We start from the raw sequence: 23,765 nt of genomic DNA on the forward strand, positions 1-23,765 counted from the left end.
CTGAGCCTCAACTCTCGCAGCCCGGTACCAAACGACTCACGGACCGGTACCGGTCTGAGGCCCGGAGGTTGGGGACCGCTGAATTAGGGGATAGCATACAAACATATATACATACGCATGCATATTATACTAAGAGAATATGTATTTATATGGCAAACCAGAAAACAAATGTATTTTCTGATCAAATCAAGTCATTTTAGCCTTCTTTTATTCATGGCAATGCCCACTTCAAAGTAACAGACGTTTGTCATCTGTGTGGAACTTCTCTGAAGAGTAGTTGCTTGCAATAGAATAATGTTAGTAAGACTATTCTTGAGTTTGGATTGAAATGTTTTAAGTTTTTTTTTAAGTTTAAAATGATGCCCTGCTTTGGTGCAGGTATTGTGAAATAAAACATGGGTGTTGTGTTAACCTTTGGGTCCACCTGTACACTCACTGTCAAACAGTTCATTCACAATTTGGAAACATCACTCAGTAGACATGAACTGGTGTTGCATTCATCAGTTTAACAGCAGCAATTTAAAACAAGCAATTACAACTTAAGTTAGCCCAGACTCTTTTAGCTCCATCAACTACTGTTATCTTCTCTTTAATAAAGTACCGAGCTCAAGCCCTGTTCATCTTCAGAATTTCTTATATTATCAGGTTATTATGGAGTCAGATGTTGGATTGGGCTGAAGCACCACTGAGTTACTTGCAGCATTAACTTACACAGAGTTTGTGTTTGAGTTCAAAACTAGCCTTTTATCAACCACTGCATACAGAGAAAGCTGCTAAGAGGTTTTTAAATCTTCTGCGAGGCCCTTGTTGTCTGTAACCTTTTGACTCTTAAATTTTGAGTTTGGGTGGACTGATGAGGCTTTCTGGAGAGTGTTCCTACAGTTTCAACCTCCAATTGAAAGTTGAACGAGCCTTTATGTCCTCCTTTAGCAAGTTAGTTTCCTACTGTATCAAAATTGATAACCTGTTGTGGGAACACAACAAGGAAAGTGCTACCAGGAATGGGCTTTCTAGCCAGTGATGCACCAAACATCTCCATCTCCAGCCCACAATTTGACCAACAGCCCATTTAGCTGGGGCATTTCAAGGAGGACCCTTGTGGACCATACAAGTGAATCTGTTGGGGTTTTGCTGGACATTTGCTGGCAGCTTCCCTGGTCAAGCCAAAAGAGAACACTCACCAGTAGCTGTAGGGGTTCCTGTGAGTTATTTAAACTCTAACTCCGTTTCTCATCTTCAGTTTCCAGCTTAATTAAATTCAGGCCAGGTAACTTACTCCCTCCAGGCTTTGGTGGACTCAAGCGCTGAAGAGGGCTTTCTGGATGGGAATCCCTATTTGCATTTTCCATCTTAGAAGTCTTAGTCTTGCGACAACTGCCTAAAATAGCAAATCTTTAACCAACATTGCTCATTGGGTGGAACCTGCATAGCTCATGAAATCACCGTAAGTACATGCAGTTCTTTGTATTTTCCTCTCCTCAAATACCAATAGTGAAAATTCATAATCCTGTAATTGATTGGCCTGAAGGTTGAAATGCCAGCTGGAGTAATTATTGTCTGCCCACCTGTTTGCAACCCCCCACCCCCACCAAGACTGTGCCAGAAGAATATGAGTACGGGAGAGGTTAGTTTCAGGTCAGGAGAGGTTCAGTAACAATAAAGCCTAATTCTTACCACCCCATCAGCCTTGTGACCTCCCTGGGGTCCCACTGCCACCTTGCCATCTCTGTAATCTGTCATGTGCTGAATGGGGGGGGGGGGCTGTGGAAAAATACGTCAAGGATTAAGTGGCTGTGGGTATCATTAGTCCCTCTTCCTTTCCTCTTGGTTCTGTGTTTTCTTTGGAAAGATAAGACTTTACTGCCCTGTAGCCTATATAGACTTGGTTAACCCTTTAAAACCGATTGGAGCGGGCACGCTCTGTTTTGCGTAACTATTTTTAAATCCCGGTAGCTCTGCAACCACGTAAGCTAGCGCAATAATGTGTTTTGCATATGAAACCGGAGGAGTTGTACTTACATCTTATGCCATCAGCTTGTCCTCGGTCACAGTTTCCTTCCACATATAGCTTTGCAAAAACTGCATAAAAAGCGCTTGCAGCAACAAAAACATAATATTCCAGAAACACGCTTTGCCGATCCGATCAGCTGTTCATAACACTTCCTACGTCCATCAGCGTGAACTATCGCATGTCCGCCATTACCTGCCCGAAACCAGAAGTGACGTCATTTTTGCGGAAATGTAGTTTTTTACCATCAGGGCCTCATGAGCCTATACTGGTGTTTTTAAAAGTTATCTTTGACTTTATGACTTTCTGTGTGGTTTCTGGGATGCTTAGGACTCATATTGCACTGCTGAAATAGTTTATTTTGATGCATATGCTGCTTTTTTGCAAATTTGCACTATAATATTTATTTTAGTTTTTCCTGCAGTATATAAAAATTGGTGTATTTCAAAAATAAAACTATGAAGACACTCAAAATAAATTTCCTGTGGTGGGAAACTATTTTGTGCAACTTTTTTGTATTTACAGTTTTGAGGAATAAGCCTCTTAAATTTCTCTAACTAGAAATATATGTTAAAAAAACAAAAACGATTTTCAATTTTTTTGTAGTTTATTGCACTTTTTTGCAATTTATGTAATTACTATGCACTTAATGCAGACATATTATTAAAATTTAGGCTGTAATGGTTGTATTGATGTATAGCAACTTGAAATGCTCCCAAAAATGGCTCCACATAAAAATATAATATAAGCTCTGGCGGACTTGGTTCTATGGTAGGTCTTAAAGGGTTAAAGAACATTACAATAAAAAACAAGTATCCTATCATTTGAAAGCATATACTTCTATGGAGGAGTTTTCTATGCTCCTGTTGGCTATTTTGAATACGTTGTTATGCCTTTTGGATTAAATCATGCAGCAGGACTCCTAAAGCTGAAGCTGCCTTTAAATAACTAAAGGCTCAGTTTATTACTATCCCAGTTCTGGGTCAGCCTGACTTGTGTGTTTATTGTTGACATTGACACTTCAGACACCCAGGTGGAAGTGCCCAAACAGGAAGCTGCATCCTTGTGCCTTCTTCTCATGTCATCTGTCTCCATCCAAGCAGAACGCTGGGAACTTGGAGCTTCTGGCTATTAAGCTGGCATTCGAAGAGTCTCTTTGTTATCTCCTCAGTCTCCAGTTATTCACCAGGCAAATAGAGTAGTTTTTGTTGCCATCTGTGGGGGAGTAGAGCTGTCCCCCTTCCTCAAATATTTTTTCTGGTAGCCTGTTAGTCTGCACAATCTATGCCTACAGAAAAGCTTCACATAGAGCCCCTGCATGTGTTCTCCAAACACTGCACACACCTCACAGGTCAGGCATACTGTGACAGACATCGTCTAAGATTGCAGCCCTCATTTTATATCTCAGGTGTGGAAAACATTCTGTTAATCAATGCACCTCAGTCTATCATTGGAGTACAATCCTCAAAGTAATGGCCAGACTGAGCGGGATAACCAGGAACTAGAAGCAGCTTTCCACTGTGTCACTGTCTGTAATTCCACCTCCTGGAGTTCACTTCTCCCCTAGATGGAGTATGCCCAAAACACAATGTCTCAGCCACTGATCTAAACCCCTTACAGTGTTCTGTCAGGTATCAACCACTTCTGTTCCCAAACAAGATTTTGCAGTCCCCTCCAGACCAGTATCATCTCCACCACTGCAGGAAGCTCTAGAAGCACAGTGAGGAGGCCCTACTGTGCAACACAGAAACAAATGGAAACTGTCCCTGCACCGTCACATGCTTCAGGTCAGAGACTTCCTCTAAAAACGTTCCACTAAAGACTGACTTTGAAAGCTCATTTACTAGTAGACTGATCTGACTAAAAGTCTTTATTTCCTTTCTCTTTAGGTAATTGCATTCAAATGCAGGACATCAGAGGTTGAGTAAAATCCAGAATTCTCATCTTTGATAAACGGCAATGAATATAAATAAGGGGCAAGCAAACGGCAAATAAACAAACCAAAAAAACAGCCTGGCTTCATTAACGGTAACGAGCTGCAGAGATCCCCTCATTTTGCCAAAGTTCACCTCACCTGTGCATCCCATTGTCTTCAGTTTTGTCTTTGTCTTTGAGTGATGCCTTAAAGCATGAGTTTTAGGGGGTAACCTTACATATGAGGTAATATCCTCTTGAAAAATTTTGTTCCACGCTCAAGTAACATAAGTGATGCTGAAACTGTTCTGGCAGTCCTAGCAGTCACCTTACTAAAACGAATATTCATTCAAATTCCTTTAAAGTCTATTTTATTTCACTTTTAGAAACACAACTGAATTATTTAGTCACTGAGAGTCATAAGATATTGCATGTTATGTGAGTGTATAGCAAGGTAAAACTCATCTAGCACTGGAATCCATGCTGCTTCAATAGTACTCCAGCAGTGCAAAACGACTACCTCTTTATATGCTTCATATCCTATGAGATTGGCATTAATGCAACCCAACTGCACTCTCACCCTCTCACTATTTGCTTGTGCCAGCAGGTGATTGTATTGCACTCATTATAACCTTTTTTTTTTCATTAACAGTCAGTTAGCACCGTCTCACCTGCTGCTTTGATGCTCTTGCGTGGAAACGCAACACCACCATTTCCTTTTCCTCATTACTTTTGTACCGCTAGCATGTGCCTTTTGTTCAGGATTTAAAGGTGCAGTCACAGAAGCTTTATATTGTGGCTGTAATGATATGAAGATAGTTCAAGCTGAATCAATGCCCAGTTTAGATTTAAAATTAGCATTATTTTTGCTTGCCTGCACTTACAGATTAAAAGTTCCACAATGAACTTTATGGCACTGTTTACAAAGATCTATCACAATTGTAGGTTTAGCGCCGAGACAATGTGTGATTTTGCACTTGCAGGCTACATTTTTTAAATTAACCTGCGTGCAGGCCTGGAACCTGCGACTTCTCTGCTTAAACTGTCAGTGAAGCAGCTACAATGTGAAACTTTTGCTTGATGTAAGCATGAAAACTATAGTATTTTATTGCTTCATCTAAATTAAAATCCACTTTTCTTCACTTTTCTGCAATCTTTTATTTGTCATGTCAAAATAATATAAGCTACCTATAGCAACCAAAACTCTGTGGCCTGTGAAATGAAATTTGCAGCATCTAAGCTGTGTTTTGATAACAGGTTAATTAACCTTTTGCTCATTCTGGCACATTTAACAAATCAAAATTAACACCATACCTTTAATACATGAATGAGCATATAGCCCTCTGGGAATTTATCTGCAATATCTTGTACATATTATGCTGCAATATGAAGCAGCAATGGCAAACTGTTGTTATGGGTAACTGATTAATGACACTGTCAACACTGATACTGTAGAATTGTATTAACTAGCAGTTTGTTATAAGCATTCAGTAGAGCCATGATGATATTATATCATCATGTCATTCTATGAGTATGTAATGAGAAAAACAGAATTCAGACAAAGGCTTACATAAATTGTAATTAATTGATTGGTTTTGTGCCCATTGTGTACCCACAAATTACAATCTGTGTGAGCCAGATTTTTACGTGGTTTGTAGGGGATCTAATTATTATTTCAATCAATGACATGTAAATCAATTCATAAATTTTATGTAGTATGTTTTATTTTCCTAGATTTTTGTTTGATTTTGGTATCTTACAAAAATGAAACTATTAACATTTAGCAGGGGATGAACATATTAGTTCCTCCACTGTATTAATATTGTCGTAATAATTTCAACCTTGCAGTCTGTTCCATATGAACCCACAAGTTAGTTGGCTTTTTGTTTTAAATGGTAAATGGCCTGTATTTGTATAGCGCTTTTACTAGTCCCGCCTAGGGACCCCAAAGCGCTTTACACACCCAGTCATCCACCCATTCACACACACATTCACACACTGGTAGAGGCAGCTACAGTTGTAGCCACAGCTGCCCTGGGCTGACAGAAGCGAGGCTGCCATATCGCACCATCGGCGTGAAGTGTCTTGCCCAAGGACACAACGACCGAGACTGTCCGAGCCGGGGCTCGACCTGGCAACCTTCCAGTTTACAAGGCGAACTCCCAAATCTTGAGCCACGGTCGTTTTCTCAATACATTGACATTCAACAGACATTTTCCCATTTATCGACTTGCACTTTTATTGTCCCTAGTCTTGGTAGGCTTTTGTGATTTTGTACAAGAGAAAACCCATTAGTCCACTCTTCTGTTTTTAAGTTTAGTCGTGGAAGTTTACATAGCACAGACTTGGTTGATGTAGGTTTTAAAAGTCTTTAGAGTCTCTTTTTAAAGTCATAGTATAGGAGACTGTAAAAGCCTGACTTTCTTATAATGTTTTGTATCAAAAATCTCTTTAACAAGTTCGGTAATTTTGGGGGGTTATTTTTTACATTTTTGTGGGCTTTTAGACTTTATTGAAATAGGATAGTGGAGCTACGATCTCTCTTGTCCTTTAGCGGCCGACCAGTGGTGGTGGTCGGCCGCGCAACCAATACGCTGCTGTAGGTGCCGCAGGTTCTCTTGCTTGACCAACGATTATCTTCCACGCTTTTCGATCTAAGGCGATGGTTCTTCCTGCTCGAGGTCAAGTCGAAGGGCCTTCAAATCATCCTGGATTTGTTTCATCCATGTCTTTTTTGGTGCATTTTGATGCACCCTCCAATCGGTGGGGCGGTTCAACCAGAGTAGGCCATGGGGGTAGCGGCTCAGGTCCATTCGACAAATGTGGCCAAACCAACGGAGTCGGCGGCGCTGGATTAGGTCGCCAATCGTCGGTTGGCTGCCGCAGCTGGTGAGGATGGTGTCATTCGAATGACGGTCGCGAAGGGAAACACCGAGAACGCATCTAAGGCAACGCATTTGGAAAACTTGTCGTTTTCCAACTTGTCGTGTTTGAGCATTGTCCACGTCTCCGCGCCGTAAAGTAGAATGGCAGGATCAGGGTTCGGTAAAGGCGGATCTTTGTCGCCAATGAGATGTTGTTCTTCTTCCAAATGCACCAGCGCAGGGAAGCGAACGCTGCCCAATTCTGGAGCGTATCTCCACTGATGATGCCACTTTCTTCTCCTCGACGAGGGACCCCAGATATTTAAATTGTTGGACTTGTTTGATCTGCACACCGTCGAGGTGGACGATCGCTGGTGAGCCGTCGGTGGTCAGGACTTTGGTCTTCTCGGCGTTAATCTTGAGGCCGTACGCTTTGGAGTGCCGGGCGATGAGTGGAGTTACGATAGGAAAGCTTGGAGACAGAGCAAGGGAAGACTTGCAGTAAATGATGTTGGGGTGGATTCTAACCTGAGCCTCTGCAACAGCATCACAGCATATGGATCGCCTGCTCAACCTAAATAGCTACACCATCACCCAGGAATGTATTTCTTACTACACTAATAATTAATTCTTCAACAACCTGATTAATATGTCCTAAAAAACAAAGAGTAGAAAATACAACACATATTTTTAAAAAAGGTGCACAATGAATTTCCAACAGTGAAGTTGTTCTGCCCAGACCTCAGCGGGCCTTTTAGCTTGTTTAGATGACTGGTCCAGTGAAATGACCCAAATTAGGTCGTTAGAAGAATATCTTTTATGTGCCAAAGTGCCCCCAATGGAGATGCATGAGCTAATGTGCATGCACAGCTTTCAGTCTGGGCACAAGAAAGTTGTCCAATAGTTCTTCTGGTCTATTAGATGTGCCAAAGGCTCAGACTGGGCTTAAACTCGCTGCTCTGTAACAATTAAATGTGTACAGCGAAATATTGCATAAAACTATAGTCTGCTTTGATAAAACTCGACAGCCATATCATGCATATTATATTTATTTTGAAAGTTTTGCAGGATCAGTGGTCACTGTGATGAACAGGTGTCAGCATCCTTATGTCTGTTCATGAAACATTTTTTTTTTTTGCAAAGCAAATATGCCCCAAACTGCTGGACCCAAGTTGTCCCACACAAGGACGACAGCAGAGTGAAAGCACAAAACATTTTTCATTTCTATTGTTTTCTTTTTCTAATTACATTTCTGAAAGTTAAATCCCAGTTGAAGCTTTATCTAGTCTGACTCAAAATTATTTTTCACTAAATTAATTGCTTTACTCAAAGCAGAGTTATGGGAATACTCGGAGGCCCTGTCTTTACACAGACTCTGTCAAGACATGAACAATAAATGATGGAATCCATAAATAGAAAGACTAAGAAACCATAAAATGGAACTGAAGTACATAACTACTTTCATTAAATAACCACGTCACCATAACATGTCCACAGTTGCTGTAGCTGCATATGTTCTGTGAATTGTTTCAATTTGGAGTGTAATGAATGTGCCAATTACATTTTCACTATGAAATTATGACTCTGTAATTTGAAGTTACTGGGAGAGTGTACTATATGGTTTACATGGGTTGGAACAGTAATAAGCCTCAAATGCTGACAGTGCATCAGCAGCAATGCACCATAGCCCTCAGAGAGCCATCAAGCAGAAAATGATAATTAATTAATCATGGAGTGTGAGGCAAACTCGGTTCTATTAGCCCTTTGGTAATTCTTCCCTCAGCCTTCCACTCTAACCATAGAGATCATGGCTCTCTAATAAGGCTTGTTTACTCAGCAGCAATTTGGTCGGTGCACTGATGACTGGTTGGAAAATGTTCCTGAACTCTAACATTTACATTATTTTGCAACAAAATTAAACGCTCTGCAGATTTGCTGGTTGCTTGTATACACAGCAGTGGGTTCTGTATTGCAGCATAACACACCAGAATGTCTCTTCACTGCTTCTCTCTGGTTTTGGTTTTGTTGGTTTGTATTCCATCCTGTTCCAAAGCTGTCCTTTCACCACTGTGTTTATAGCACTCTTCTGCATGACTTGGTTTAAATATGATTCTCATACTTAGTAGTTAAGTGGATGGATGCTTTTGTTTGATGTCAGAGCTGGACATTGCTAAAGCCTACGTGTTCTGTCCCAAGTAAAAGATTTTAAAAAATGGTTCATAATAATTTAGTGATAAAATGTCATATTTCATCTGTGGTAATTTATGTTAAAAAAGAGAGTCATTTAGTTAAAAATATGTTCTATACAATCAGCATTAGTTTTTCTGTATCTTATTTTGAAGGAGTAATCTGTGTTCGCAATGCATTGTGGGAAGCAGACGCTGCAGTCAGTTGGGAAAAAGCATTGTACAGAAAACCTGCCTATCTGTGTTTAAACTTCATCTCCTGTGGCCTGAATCTTTATATACACCATCGAAAGCAATGGCTGTAAGTTTATTACATGTTCTGGTTTGTTTTATATGTTTATAACAGCTGATTTAGAGATTGTTTTGTGAATGTGTTTGTGCCAGGAATTAGCCTTATCCCAGAAGCGGATTTTGCTTAGAGCATGGTCTATTAACATAGCAATGATGCTAGCAATCTTAGCATATCAGAGGATTGCTAAAACTACTGTTTATCATTAGTTAGCAGCTAAGACTAACTTTGATACATGTTTTCTGTCACTAACTATTTCTTTTGTGCATTTATTTCACAATGTCAAAGAGCTAAAGGATATTTTATTTTCTGGTTTATTTTTTAGTTTCACTCAACACTTTCATCGAGCTATTCAAGCCACAGTTGTAAAAGATTGTAAGTTGTCGAGAAGACTGTAATAAAGGAGCAAGACACTCAGTTTCCTGGCTCATGAAAATTGAGTTTGGCTTGCTGTTGACCTGCGTTAACATACACAGTGTATCCAACACGTAGCGATAACAGTACAATACGTCCTTTGTGTCTCAAAAACTGAGCTAATTCCATAAGTTTGTAGCATATACAGATATACACATAGATTTAGAAGCTAACTAGTTTATGATAAAGACATTTTTAATCAATGCAAGTCGCATCACTGCACACTGTTACACTGTTTCTGTAATCTTATATAATACTGGTGCTAAACTATTTATTTCATTATTATAGCATTATACTTCATTAAAGTAAATGGAGGGTAAATACAATATAAAATCAGCTTAAAAAGTTTGATATAGCTTCATTAAGTCAAAGTGTCTACCTGGAATCATTACTCCCACAAACACACTGTCTATTAGAAAAAGAGATAAGGGACTGACTTTGATTTTCATGATGATAAATGGTTACAATTAATGTTCAATTAATTGCTATAATTAACAACTTAATATAGAGCCCAGCCAATTAAAGTTAAATCCCACTGTTTAAAAATACATAAGTGTGAGAATTCATATTTTGTTCTCATTAGAAAAGGTTGATATACTGAGATTAAAAAAATGCCTCCAGGCAAAAGTCATCGCTATACACATGCTCAAGGTAAAGATCCATAAATTGATTTCTATGTAAAATTGAGTGTTAGCAGTGTGCAAGTCCACACTGAGGATCACTCACTGGTGGACTGTATGAATTGTATGCCTATGTAATTACAAAGCAAGACCATAAATTAGTCACTGAATTGGTCTTAAATCATGCGGTAATGCATTAAATACTATCTCTCGTCATTCAGGGTGTTTACTGCATAGGTGTGTAAAGGCTGTGCTTTTTGGTGCCAAGTAATTACATGGAAAGAAGGTTCTTTAACTTCAAAATTGAAAGCTATATTTTGACAGCTTGGACCCCTAATGTTTTACATTAGAGGTCCAGGTTGTTTGAAGAGAATGACAAAGAGACTGAAGACTACAGAGACTACCAGACAATCCCATAATGATGTTAACAAGCAGAAAAAAACACCATGAACACAACATCCTGTGATCTTACCTGTAAGCTATTCTCATTATTCTCCTGCATATGCGTCGTACATTGTTTACATAAATGCATGCTCCTAACTGAAAGTGTTACATGCAGGCATGCTGTAACGTAGTTTTGGCTTGCCTAAAGCTATGACTGATATAAAGTACAAATACACATTTCCACTCTTCAACATCTGAAAACCATTATCTCAGTTACTACAAAAGGAGACAGCAGTATGTGCTTTTATTCTGACTCAATATCTCAGGAGGGCTATAAACACTGCCATGTTGCTACACACCATCTCATCCATGCAGGTCTGTATATATGCGTATTTTATAGCCTGTGGTCTGGCAAGGACAGAGGAATTAGCCTGATCCACATTCATTAACCTCATTCTCATTCTCCAGAGCAACAGTGCTGTAGAACTGTCACCACAGCACAAAAATGATGAATTGGTAATCAGTTGAGAGCTGTCAAGATAGCTCCAGGAATACAAAATTTACACACTTGTTTGCCCTTGCATTAACCGTTTGTAATCAAATCACTATTTATCGTTAGTACAGTTAGACATGTTTTATCATCCAGTGTTGTCATATATGTACAGGCAAGGAGACAATGGCAGTCCTCATTAAACACACTGAATATTGACTCTTGGTAGAGGTGGGGCTGGCTGTGTTTATTTCTTATAAGTAGGCCTCCCCCTAAAGCATACGATGCATGTTGGTTGTGATTCATTTTTAATCATCCTCTTTAATTATTCATACATTTCATATTGAAAATAGAGTGCATGCAGCAAATCAGTATGTTTAGCTGTTGTAATTTTTTAAATAAGCTAGCAGGTAAGAAAATGTATTTTTAATTTGTACTTCCTTAATTTATTACATATGTACAGAAGTAGAATTATTAAGCTTAAGCTTATGTGGAGCATCACTAAAAAAACAGTTTGACATCAACACCTAGTTATGTGCCCAAGGTGACCACTCTATGAGCAGAAGGATCCTGTGGAGAAATCAATACAGTGACAGCTGAGCTCCAGAAACTCCAAACTGTATCCTAATTAGGTGGTCGGTGTGTACCAAGAGTTTCCCTCACTTACCTAATTGTGCTTTAAAGTTCAGACACAGTGAAGAGTTGGAAAGGAGAAGGCTTGGGAGGCCAGTTGATGGGTAATCTACCAACCTGTTGTTAATGGTTCTTGTTTTAAAAGTTAATGAGAGCTGGAGTTAAAAGCAGCATTAGCTAAAGGCTAGGTGGAGTTGAGTTATATGGATTAACTTTTCATTACCACCTCATTAGGTGGGCCTGGGGATTAGAGAGACCCTTGTATGAAATGTAGCATGAAAATATCCAAATGGGCTTCCATAAAGCTGGTTTAGAAGAGGGGAAAGTGGAGGAGTTAAAGATTGAGCTTTTAGCCCTCTCCTCATCTCTGAGATCCCTCTACAGTTAAGCTGACATCATTTGCTCCCTATTAGCCAATAAGAAGGCAGGTTGTAGGAGCAGAAAAGCTACCTTTTCTTAAGGAGGTGACTTTAAAAACTAGACTGGGTCATTAAAAGCGGAATAAGAAGGCCATTATAATTCTAACACTGAAGTTGCCATTTATTTGCATTTGAAGTCCCTGGTGTAGTAGTTAAATGTCACTTGCCAACTTTAATGAGAGTAAAGTTAGAGAGTGTAGCCAGAGCTGATTAGTGTTTTTTGCAGCAATTTTATCCAATGCAGTGTCCAAAGGAATCATCAACACTTCACACTGAGAGCATACTGGGCAATCAGATTGTTCAGACCTCCCCACAGCTAGCCCCGCTATCACTAACACGTTAATTACCCTGAATCAGGAAACAGAAGTGCACAGGTCTTTAATACTTTCTGTAAATTATGCATTATGTAGTGTGCCAATAGGATATGCTTTAAAATGCTTTCCCTGCTTGTAATTTCAAAATTGTTTGAAACAGGAATAGTTTCAGATGAACAGTTAGTCGACTAATGAGTTTGTAATTGCTTGAATCATATTTATTAATTACCCTAATTGTGATCCCCAAGGTTGAAGAAAGATATCTAGTAGTACAGAAGTGAACTGGGGGGGAAAATACCCTTGACTTTTCATGGCACTGAACACTTTCCTGATGGGTTTATGAGCTTAGTTACTTGTGAACACAAAATGAAGTCTATTTTGTCAATTTTGATTATTTTTAGTGTTTTTAAGGATTATCCAGGGTGTGTGTGCAGTTTGACTTTGAGAATCATCTGTTGCTCATCATATTTGGTTTCAAAATACCAAGACAGTGACAGTGACAGTGCTCAGCTAGCATGTTCACAGTAGGCCTTCATTAACCAGTGTGTTGATGTTTTATACTATTCACATTTGTCATCAAGTCCAGCTGTTCCCAGCATAGTTTAGGAGAACTGTGGTCCAATCTGGACTTTGGGCTTCAAACACAGTCAAACTTTGTATGACTTGCCTGGTGTCAACATACTAGGCAGGTTAGACAGGCTTTAACGTTTTACTTTTGTTTTATTTTTTATTTGTACCTGTCTCAGCTTTGGTTTGATGCTTTCTGCATTTTCATTAACAGCAGTGGAACCCAGTGAATTGGGACATACGCAGTTTCAGCTCTTATCAAGCGATACATTGTGATCCCTGTAGTAGAAAATGTTGGTAAATCAGAAGACGGGATGTTTTATTGTTGGTGAAGCAAATGAAGACTCAACCTATTTTGATGCATATTAAGGCATCACGAGTCACAACCAAACCAAAATGTAGAACCAAAAATGCTCTAGAGATACTTGGCAATACCAGCAGCATAAAAAACATAATCCCCAGTAACCAGTGTGCAGGAAACAAATAGTAAGATGTCCAAGACATTGCAAATTAGCTAATGATATAATGTGGTGGCTGTGATGGACAGATGACCTGCCCAGGGTATACAAATAAAAATCAATAAGGAAAATTAAACATTTAGAGCAAAATAACTAAACAAATCAAACCTAAAGCAACCACGAGACAACCCTAAAACAGGAATGGTTTTATAGGTGGAGACCACTGACAATTTTGCCTTCCTCACTAGTTTTGCATTTAGCTAGGATGAGTGTCACTACTGATAGCATGAAGCATAACCTGGACCTCACAGAGGTTGCACAGGTAGTCCAGCTCCTCCAGGATGGCATTGTAATGCACTGAGTAAGGCAGGATTGACGACCCAAAATGAAGATGCTGAGGCAAAACTAAACTCAAACCTCAGCTTTATTGGTGAAATCCAAAAGTACAAAAACCAAACAGGAAAGCACATGAACTAAACAAGCAGGCAGAACACACAACAGGGAATGAGAGAGATCACACAAGACAAAAAAATACACAAGAGATTCAGAAACACGTGGGAAACATGGCTGAACACAATCAACTGACGAGACAAGGGAAGCACAGCTGAACAGAGACTGTCAAACTAAAACAGGAAATATGAGACACACGCACGGTGATGCAGACAGAGGAAACAGAGGAAGGAGATAGCGAAGGACAAGAGACATAGCAAGGGAGTGAGGGGCGAGGGACCAGAGAAGGCGAGGAGCAAGAGACGAGAGAGGGTGAGAGAAACCAGACAGACACACAGAGACATGACTGGGGAAACAGGCAGAGAAAAATGAAGACAAGACTGACGTAACAAGGGGAGAATACACAGAGGCAAAACCAAGACAAACAGGACATAAAAGGAAACAGACTAAATGACCAGGAACCTAAGAACTAGGAACACAAACTGTTGTGGAAGTTCACAATTTAAATAAAGCCTGCAGACGAGCGGTGAGCGGTAGCTAACATTCTTTAATCAAAACACAAAGAACAGACAACCAAGTTGGTGGAGAGCCTGCATGACCGCGGGGCAGAGGTCAGCAGAGTCTCACTGAGCCTAACACGGCTCTCAGTTAAACACCTTCTCCAGGAACAAAAGGCAGCACACAGCTGTTTCACACCTTAAGGTTCACACTTTCTTGAGTCCTCGAAGAGACAAAAGACTCTTCCTGTGGAGTCGTCTGCTTCCCCCAACTTCCTTACTACACCCCCACCATTTGTCTTACTGTATGAGCGTGAACATGTTAAAATCCAGTGGCACCAAGGCATCATACAATAAAATAATGTGATTAATACATAAGTAAAAGAAATTCCTATACAAAACGAAGAAACAAAGAGGCACAAGAACTAAACTATACCAACCCAAGACTAAGAAGCAGATCATCACAACAATAGGATTGCTGTGAGCCTCGGCACAGTCTCAAGAGCACGGAGGAGATTCTAGGAGACAGGTAGTTCCCCAAGGAGACCTGGACAGGGTCCTTAACCCATTAACAGGATGGGTATCTGCTCATTTGTGCAAGGAGGAATAGGATAAGGAGTGTCAGAACACTACAAAATATCCTCAAAGTAGGCCACTGGTGTGAATGTCTCTAACCAAAAACCAGATGCCATCAATTGTCTCATTAGGAGTATGCTAAAGCAGTGCCAGAGTACTATTTTGAGCTGTTTGCATGATAGCCTGCCAGATGATTTTTTCACTTTGATTTTTCGGTAGTGTTTGAGCTCAGCCCTCTGTTGATTGATAATTTTCATTTCCATCAAGCGATCCGGGATGCTTTTGTTCCTAACACATTACCCAGTCCATTATCAGTATAGATGTCAAACATGATTTTTATCCCTCTGAGATCTGACGAGTTTTCAAAATGTTCCTTTATTTTGAGCAGTGTATATTAAAAAGGATGTAACAGTCTACTGTAATAACAATCAGCAATAAATACCTCTATATTGCGGGGAATTATGTTAAATGTGTGCACAATTGAACAGAAAGTGCCACAGAGTTTCTTTGTCCATCTGTGTGATCTATCAGAACAACAAGGGAAAAAAAGAAAACTATAACGTGTGAAAACAACTCTGGGAGGTGTGAATATAATTTGAATTAATGAGACCATATCATATAAGAGGAACAGTCTTGGAGTGAGTGCGGTTGAACTTGTATCGTTTGGGTAATTAAAGCAACTTACTTTGACATTTACAACACGTTTGTGAGATTCACACTAATGATAAGTGACACTGAGGCTGGCCTCTCCAACTGTGTTTATGATAAAATGATTGTCCTAGTTTATTTCTGCTCTGATACTCTAATTCTGCTATTGACTGGAAGAGAGAGAAACTACTGACAGGAACAAAATATGCAGACCCATCATATCATTATGTTTATTATATTACTATCCTTGATGCTTAACCTGTGATAATGAGATGTTGGTCATAGTGATTCATGGTATTCTCTTACCTTCTCTCTTACTGCCATCCATTAAGCTGCATTTTTCCTAGAGTTAAGGAAAAAAAACAGCTTTTTAAACATGTTGCTAATGCTGCCCCCTGACAACTTCCCATTACCATTTACTCATTGGGGCAGCACACATTCACTGTGACACCATTTCCCATGATTTCCCTTGCTGGCCAATTAAGGAGCGGCACAAAGTAAGTTAGTTGTAGGCACGCTCCTGCTTTCTTTGCCATTGTGGAATAAAATGATTACTCACAAGCTCACAGAACAAAATGACCATGTTCCCTGAAACAGTCTGTTTTGTGAGACTATGCACCCAGTAACATTAAAATAGTAATCCACGATGTGTCATTTCATATTACCATCAAGAGTAGGAATATATTCTGATATATGCTGGTGAAAAAGAGTTTCTATCAAAGATTTTCAAGGTCCTGAAGCACGGACCAGCCACATGAACTCCTTGTGCTTGCAATTTAAACTCTTGCAGGGGGTGTCATAGTTAATATACTGTAAAGGCCAATTATTGATCCTTTTGCATGTGAATATTTTTCATACATTGTAATCCCCAGGGTAATTAAATGCAAGTACTATGCTTATGATAGCCATCAACAGTTGCTTTGCCAGTGCGGTCAATCATTCTGTTAAAGGCCTTGCAGGAACTGAGTGTGCTACAAGGCCAGTAGCAATGAATTGCCGCAGGCTAGCAGAACTAATTAGAAGTTTGCCCAATGGAATTCCATTACCACCATATCCAAGCCACCCAGCCCATTTCTGCTTTTCATCCCCATTTTCATCTTAATTTCAACATGCAGCATATCTCTGTTTCTCTTAATTCCCTCACCTCCCTCTCCAGGGCCATCAATTTACTTGATATGTAGACTGAAAAATGTGATGCCACAGTACAAATCAACAGGGAGCATTCGAAGTGAAGTTTGAAATTTCATGCTATTCTCACATGAATTTATGAATACGACAAAATGTTTCATTTCTGCCAGTGTGAGAATTCTGGGGAGGTTTTCTAATCACTTCAGAAGATTTCCCACTACTGATAGAAATACCTTTAAAGTTGTCATCCTTGCTTCCACACATCATCACATGTATATTATCATTTAGGGGGGAAAACTTCTCCGATTCTCTTTTAAACTGACCCTTTGCTTGATAAATGCAAACTGATAATCATGCCAGTTTGCGGTTCGTTTTCCATCTACGGACTGATTAATTGACCGATTGAGACACCTCTACTTTAACTGTCTGTTACCTCACAACCATAAATTATCAGACAACCCACACCAAGTGAGGTTGACAGAAATATAATCACATGCGAACCTTGAGAACAAAGGTTTTTGAAAAACCATTCTCTAAGTTATTAAAATAAAGAAAATGATAAAAATTAAGTGCTTTGAGATATGCTAATGTATTACCTCTGTGTACACTGCAGTAGACCTTTTATTCACACTTTTCTCTGGGTGTTATTATTACAGTTATATTTAATAATTCTAAAATAGTCTACAATGTCCATTGTTTAAGGAGGAATGTATGAATTCATTGTATGTATATGAACTTTAATATGACAGATCTTTTCATGTATTGTTAATACTATACTACATCTTAAAATACACATTTTAATATTCCTTTAATCTTCTTGTAACCCACCTAATTTTCATAAACAGTTGCACTTTTTTCCATAACAATATCATTGTTCTTAAACTCACTTAAACTTGTTTACCTTACCTTACTTGTAACTAATAGATAATAACTATAAGATAAGTCTTACACTGGTTCTGGTATAAGACTGGTCCAGTCCCTTTTTCTTTAAGCCAGCTTAGTTCTGTTCAGCCGCCCATTACAAACAGACGTTTTGAACAGCAGGTGGGTGTTATGCCTGAGATGACCACATTATGGCTGAGTATGATGTCAATGAGAGGGTGTTCTTATTGTGTTGATTCACAGGGCTTACTTGGATATACTCTGACCTCCTTATTTATTATTCACTTTCCTTTTTGCAGGCAACATACTAGGGCTGCCACAAACGATTATTTTGATAGTCGACTAGTCACCGATTATTTTTGCGATTAGTCAACTAATCAGATCATCATCCATTGGACATAAAACATACAGCTTATTGCACCAGCAGCATCTGCTCTTATATAACTATCATTAGCTTACAGCTTGAAGTGTTTAAGGTATGTGCTAACTAAAAATAAAGACAAGATGATAGTTTATTAAATTTTAATGAAATTTGCAGATTGTTTCGGTGAAGTTTAATAAACTCCTTGCTATCTAAAATATAACAGGACACCGGAGTATATTCTTGAGCATCTCACACTTCTGATAATCAGCTGTCTGCTTGACGTTTATTCAGCTGTGTAAAAACTATAAGTTTAATCTCAGCCAAACCGATTTACTCAGGAACAAATAAAATACAAAAAAAAAGCCAAACAATAACATTGTTAAGTTATCAAGTGACTTATATATCATGTTTAACCTGAGTAGCGAAAGACGGCGGTGGGTTTGAAAACGATTTGCCGGGAGCTCTCACGGCTCTAGTTAGCCTAGCCCCCGGCTAGCTATTGAGCTAGTGGGTAACAGACGTCTCCGAAAACGTCGGAGCGCTTTTGAAAATATGTGGTGTCCTGATAAACTGAGCAGATATTTGAGGTTTACACAGCTACATTCTCGCCTGAAAACATGTTAAACGTTTATTTTGTGACCCAGAAAGAATAATAAGAGTAATATTAAAACTAACTAGCTGCCGCCATTGTTGGAAACTGAGCTGGGCTGCGCTATGAATTCTGGGACACAGCTTCTTCTTCTTCTTCGGGGTTTAACGGCAGCTGGCATCCTTGTACATGCAGTGCTGCCATCTTCTGTTTCAGTCCGTTATTACACTCTTAAATCCTGCTACTTATTCCTGCGTCTTTTGTGATCTTACAAAGCTTCAAACGACTCGTCCACTATTAAATCAGTCGTCGACGATTTTGATAGTCGACGTAATCGTGACTAGACGACTAATCGTGGCAGCCCTACAACATACTCTGTAGTTGAAAGATGCTTCATCGTGCATTACAATAAATTATTTTAAAAGTGCTCAATGTAAATGTGCTTTCTATATGTTGCACAGCTCTTTGCAAGTCTGATCTTATTTGAAAGAAAAAATACATTGGGAGTTACAGATGGCCAAAACACATTTGTGAACAGATGCCCTCCTTTTCTTTCACATGCACATCAACTGCTAGACACCTGCACATGTGTATCTTGATGAATGTTTGATCCACCCCCACGCTAGGGCCCAGCCAACCTTCAACTGTACACGATGAATTACTTTCTTCATTAGCCACATGTAAAATTAAAAACATTAAACACGGCTCTAGTAGTAATCACACCCAAGGGTTCATTCGAGCACAATGTTTGTTTGTTTGTTTTTTTCATTTTCACCTGTGAATCACTGTATTCTGCACCTCAAAAGTTCTGTCATTTCATTGTTGTAATTTGCACTGCCTTATTGCTTCAGCATTTATGCTCCAAGTCTCCTATCTATTAGGACCAATACTGTTACACTACTTGTTTGCCTTTGATTTGAGAGATGTAAAAATGGACTGACAGATGTTGAAGCAGACAAACGTAATGACACAGACCAAATTAGAATGCTGACAGTGGGAAGAAGAAGCAAATATTTAAAAAAATAAACTATATTTAGCACATGTGACATGAGTGGTTTCTGTCAGTGTGAGGACTCCAGGCATCCTCTGGGGTTTGGGATTTTTTCTATATACCACCAAAGACGGATAATTGGTTATTTTGAGTAATTTTATGAACAAAGCTCAGCTGCTGCAGCTCAACCTCAAGTAAACAACATACCTTGGGAATAGCCTCTGTTCAGCTTGCTTCTGTTTGTAGATTCCTGTCTGCATGCATTTTTTTCTCTGCCAGATGTAAAGAAGCCTAACGTTTTTAGCCTAGATGGAGCTATTTTGATTTCTTCTGATCATCTACACCAGAGGAAATCCAAATTAGTTCTACAGACATTTAGTGTGTTTATTATATTAGCAGGCAGTTTCCAATGATTTTGTTAGTAACTTTACATAATATAGACAAATAAACTGTATATTTGTGATTCTGTATAAAACGTGAATCATGAAGTAAATGATTAATTACAAGTGGAGTCTTGGAAAATCGTTATCAGTAATAAGGTTTATGTATCTGGACATAACAAAACATAACAAAAACTGGTCCTTAGCAGGTTCAAAATTTGATACAACCTCATTTGTATAACAACAAGTCAAAATGAAGTGTGTCAAAAACTAACTATACCCTTATTAGAATTAAGAGGGTGAATTGTAGCCACATGCTGATACTATACTTAATTAATTATCAACAAGGATAAGCGCCTCTATAAAAGCAGATGTTTTCGCAGTTTCAGGTCTGGGGCATTCAGATGTGAGTTAACACAATGTAATCAATGATGAGATTGTTGCAATGAGCAGCAATGACCTGGGAGGGGTTATAAGGTAATTTTTAAATAATTTAATCTATCAGTCAATAGTGAGAAAGATAACAAATGGAAAACATTCCGGGCCATTGCCAATCTTCCCAGGACTAAATGTCCCAGCAAATCAAGATATAATTTTAAAAAAGTCTGGTTCTCATCAGTCACTATAGTGATTAAAATAGAACCTCAGACGAACTACAAAATATGACATATAACACTTTATTATTGCGTTAAAAGTTAAGCCAAGAAGCACTGTGTGAAAATCAAGTCCCTTAAAGTGTCCATAGAAATTCACAGGGTTAGAAGCACCTCGTGCTGCACTTGATTAACTGATCTATAAAAGGGAAGTTTTGGCAGTTTCCTGGTCTGGAGCACTCAAGTGTGTGTTAACACACTGCCAATGAGGAAAGGCATAAGCAAGGTCTTAAACAATCAAATGTTGCTGGGAAGGGTTACATGATTATTTCTAATGTAATGCCCATCATTATACAATGACAATGATTACTGATACAATACAATAAAACGACGCAATCTAATATGGGATTTGTAGGTGACTGTAGCTCAGAAGGTAGAGGAGGTCATCTACTAATCAAATCACAAGGTTGGTGGTTCAGTCCCTGTCTGCTCCAGTCTGCATGCCAACTGTCCGTGGGTAAGAGTCACTGTTTTGCACTGAAGTGCATGTGACAGATGAGACCAAAGCATAGATGTTTAGCCATAATGTACAGATTGGCAAAACAAACAAGCAAACACAGCATATCAGCAAAAACACCTCATACTAGCTGTCATGCACAGTGGTGGAGGGCTTTTTTGGGCTTGTTTTGCTGCAACAGGACATTGGGAACCCTGCAGTTATTGCATCGACTTTGTATACCAAAGTATTTTAGAGTCACTTGTGGGGCCATTTATCTGACAGCCAAACCTTAGATCAGTGTTTCCCAACCACTGTGTCGTGGCACATAGGTGTGCAGTGAGAAATGATCAGGTGTGCCATGGAAGATTATCTGGTTCCACCTGTTTGATAGACTAAACAATCGGCGTGAGTAACGGGCAGTACAATTACATTCTCTTCCACTAGAGGGCGGTACAACTACTGGCTCTAATTAAATGGGGCCAACTGCCAATAAAACAGAAGAAGACAAAGAAGAAATTACACAATAGTTATGCTGTGAGACGATCCAGCGCGTAATAGCAATAGATAAATGTTTGAAAAGAAAAAGTAGTCCATCTGACCTGTGTCCTGGACAATAGTCCGACCCAGACGAAGGCCCTAGCATGTGGTCGGAAGAAAAAAGGTATACTGGGGACAAACCGAGCCAATTCCGCTATACCTGGTGTGCACGGAAAACTCAATATGCTTTTTGTGACTTTTTGTTTGGTGGTGTGCCGTGTGATTTTTCTAATGTGAAATATGTGCTGTGGCTCCAGAAGCTTAGACAAAATAGGACAACAGGACAATGATTCCCCCCCAAATGAATGCAAGCAAATCTCAATGAATGGAAGCATTGTTGTAAAGAATAGTGGGTCAAAATTCCTCAAAAATTATGTGAGAGACTTATAAAGTCATACAGAACATGATTGTTTCAAGTTATTTCTGCTAAAAGTGGTTCTACAAGCTGGTGAATCGTGTAGTGTACTCACTTGTATTTACTTTTTCACACACTTCTTCTGGCCTAGTATTGGCAAATAAATGATGACACCTTATTTATAAGGCCATTTATAAGGATACACCGTAATAACATGGGAATGGTTGGTGATATTAAAGTCCTGTTTGTGGCACATTAGTATATGTGAGGGGACAAACTCCTCAAGATGGGTGGTGGCCATTTAGAAGTCGGCCATCTTGGATACAACTTTTGTTTTGCGTTACTGTAACGCGTTACTGCCCATCTCTGGTCGTGGCCAGTTGAAAAGCCCCCAAGGTCTCCCGATCTGACCCCCTTAGACTTTTATCTTTGGGGTCATCTGAAGGCAATTGTCTATGGTGTGGAGATACGAGATGTGCAGCACCTGAAACTACGGATACTGGATGCCTGTGCTGGCATTTCTCCTGCGGTGTTGCTATCAGTGTGTGAAGAGTGGGAGAAGAGGGTTGCATTGACAATCCAACACAATGGGCAGCACATTGAACACATGTTATAAGTGGTCAGAAACTTGTAAATAACTCATGAAAGAATAAAGTTACGTTGAAACCAAGAACACCATTGTTTTTCTTGTGACATTACCAATAAGTTTGATGTGTCACATGGCCCTCTTCCTATTGAAAAAACAAAAGTTGTATCCAAGATGGCCGCCTTCTAAATGGCCACCATGGACACCACCCATCTTGAGGAGTTTGCCTCCTCGCATATACTAATGTGCCACAAACAGGACTTTAATATCACCAACCATTCCCATGTTATTACAGTGTATCCATATAAATGGCCCACCCTGTACATCTGAGGATATAGTTACCTAATATTAAGACCTGCTAAGAAGTGCATGATTTTTTCCCTTCATTCATAAAAGGCTGTTGTGGCATTGTTGTCACTAACACAGGTGGGCGACATGGAAACCCACGATTGTGAATGCGATTACTTGAGAATGAGGTGACATAAATCCACTATAGAAACCTGACAGGTGACATAGGATTACCGTTGGTGTATCTATTAAAATCTCACAAGAGTTTGAATCTCAGTCAGCTCGACCTCGGTGTCAAATGTAAAGTCTTCTGAAAATCTCATGAATACAATAACTCAAGAAGGAAGTCACCTAGGATTTTGTCATTCATATCATAAGGGTGTTTACTAAAAGTCTCAGATGAGTTTGAATTTCAGTGATCGCAATCTTAAGGTCAAAGATCAACTTTATTGAAATCAGCTAGGATCTTCAAATTTAGATCTTAGGTGCATCTACTAGGAGGTTGAGGGGCAGCACTGGTGGTACTTTCTTTTTTTTTAATCATTATTGTGTTCTGAAACATAAAAACGTAGAATTGGAAGAAGATGTACATTAATCTTTTCCCTGCTGAAGCTTAAAATTTTAAAGTTAAGGAATATATTTATACAGTGCCTAATGTTTTTTGAGAAACTGAAGAAGTGTACACATAGAAAATGATTGGCAGCAGTATGCCGAACAGACATGATAGTAAGTCATTGACATTCATCAGCTTCAAGTAACAATGGAGTGAAGACAACAAAACTATACATAAAGCACCAAATCCTAAATATAAATGAAAATAATGCAAACATAAAAGCAAATAA

At 39.1% G+C, this 23,765-nt stretch overlaps 2 long non-coding RNA genes across 2 annotated transcripts in view; one reads left to right on the forward strand and one right to left on the reverse strand.

Annotated features, from left to right (window-relative positions):
- The window catches only part of LOC146524965 (uncharacterized), a 214,718-nt gene that overhangs the window by 162,123 nt on the left and 28,830 nt on the right, over positions 1 to 23,765 (reverse strand). The gene's annotated exons all lie outside the window — the stretch shown is intronic.
- Positions 6,912 to 21,996, forward strand: LOC146524967 (uncharacterized). The gene is made up of 2 exons (XR_014868815.1): positions 6,912 to 9,273; positions 9,587 to 21,996. It is a non-coding gene; the product is annotated as an uncharacterized LOC146524967 (long non-coding RNA).

The sequence above is a fragment of the Neolamprologus multifasciatus genome, chromosome 2 (genome assembly GCF_963576455.1).
Source record: "Neolamprologus multifasciatus chromosome 2, fNeoMul1.2, whole genome shotgun sequence".
NCBI lineage: Eukaryota > Metazoa > Chordata > Actinopteri > Cichliformes > Cichlidae > Neolamprologus > Neolamprologus multifasciatus.